The sequence below is a fragment of the Pipistrellus kuhlii genome, unplaced genomic scaffold, assembly GCF_014108245.1.
Source record: "Pipistrellus kuhlii isolate mPipKuh1 unplaced genomic scaffold, mPipKuh1.p scaffold_m20_p_20, whole genome shotgun sequence".
In the NCBI taxonomy this organism is placed as follows: Eukaryota; Metazoa; Chordata; class Mammalia; order Chiroptera; family Vespertilionidae; genus Pipistrellus; species Pipistrellus kuhlii.
In genome coordinates, this window is record NW_023425516.1 from 12,072,123 (window position 1) to 12,073,770 (window position 1,648).

Genomic DNA, 1,648 nt, shown 5'->3' on the forward strand with positions numbered 1-1,648 from the left:
AATATAGATTTAGTGTGTAACATTTTGTGGAAACCCCATTTTATTTTTTAATATTTTTATTAATTTCAGAGAGGAAGGGAGAGGTAGAAATAGAAATTGAAACATCAATGATGAGAATCATTGATTGGCTGCCTCCTGAACACCCCCTCACTGGGATGAGCCTGCTACCTGGGCATGTGCCCTTGACCAGAATCAAACCCGGGACCCCTCAGCCCTCAGGCCAACACTCTTATCCATTGAGTCAAACTGGCTAGGGCGGAAACCCCATTTTTAAAAAAAGTTCAGTTGATTTTTTGAGAAAGGAACATCTATTGGTTGCCTCCTGCACACAAACCCCCCAACTGACTGAACCCGCAACCTGGTTATGTGCCCTGACTGGGAATCGAACCTGCGAACTTTCAGTGAATAGGGTGACTCTCAGCCAACTGAGCTACAGTGGCCAGGGATGGGAGCTCCACTCTTTAACTAATTTCCCATTAGTGGACATCTAGTTTGTTTTTTTCCAATTTTTGCAGTATCACTTAATACTGTGATCATTGTTACTTGCAAACATCACATCACACTTAATTTCCTGAGGGCCCTTAATGTTGATTAACAGGTTTAGGATAAAAATATTTAAAATTTTGATACCAACAGGTTTCTCCTCCCAACGGATCAACAGTTTACATTTCCAACAACGTACAGTCCCATTTTTTATTTTATACTCATTGATATTGCATGTTGTCAAATCCATAAAATTCTTGAACAATTCAGAAAAGATATTTTAAGTATAATAAGGCTGTGTTTTCAAGTTTTTAAAAATGACCCACAGGAAATACACTGGACATTCCATGTATCTCCATACATGTGAATGCATGTGTGATATTTATATACATATATACACATCATAATCAATACCAAAGTTTCAATTTTCTGACATGCAATGCATTCCAATATATTCTAATTATTTTATTTTAAAAGGTGTACATCTTTTTTTTTTAATATATTTTTTATTGATTTTATACATAGAGGAAGGGAGAGAGAGAGTGTTAGAAACATCGATGAGAGAGAGTCATCGATCAGCTGCCTCTTGCACACCCCCACTGGGGATATGCCCGCAACCAAGGTACATGCCCTTGACGGGAATCGAACCCGGGACCCTTCAGTCCCCAAGCCGATGCTCTATCCATTGAGCCAAACCAGTCCCAGCTAAAAGGTGTACATCTTGAGTCCCTAAGTTTAAGGTTCTTTCTGTTTTTGGAAAGCTACAAAGTGAACTCTTTAATAAGCATAAAATGCACACTATTAAAAAAAAAAGTCTTTCTTAAAACGAGCTTCTCTTTTAATATGTTTTGCTCAAGCAGTAATGGAATGGAAAGATAATTTCTATTCTATATGATAAAAATTACATCTGTCATTTCTGTGTAAGAGATACAATACATCAGGCAACTATTAAGACATTAACAGCTTTAAGTAAAATTCTACCCTTGATTTTCCATATTCCAAAGTCTAATACTTAATTTTTGGACTGGTAAAAGCTATACACAATATAAAAAGACTATAACTAAGAATTATAAAATTAATGTTTCTTGCTTCTGATACTTTATAGTGATGTGTGGTGTGCTCTCAACGCTGCTGGGCCCCTCCCTCTGCTGGCCAGATTCATTCC

At 37.1% G+C, this 1,648-nt stretch overlaps 1 long non-coding RNA gene across 1 annotated transcript; it reads left to right on the plus strand.

Annotated features, from left to right (window-relative positions):
- Positions 1 to 291: 291 nt before the first annotated feature.
- Positions 292 to 1,430, plus strand: LOC118725361. The gene is made up of 2 exons (XR_004989979.2): positions 292 to 960; positions 1,196 to 1,430. It is a non-coding gene; the product is annotated as an uncharacterized LOC118725361 (long non-coding RNA).
- The last annotated feature ends 218 nt before the right edge of the window (positions 1,431 to 1,648 follow it).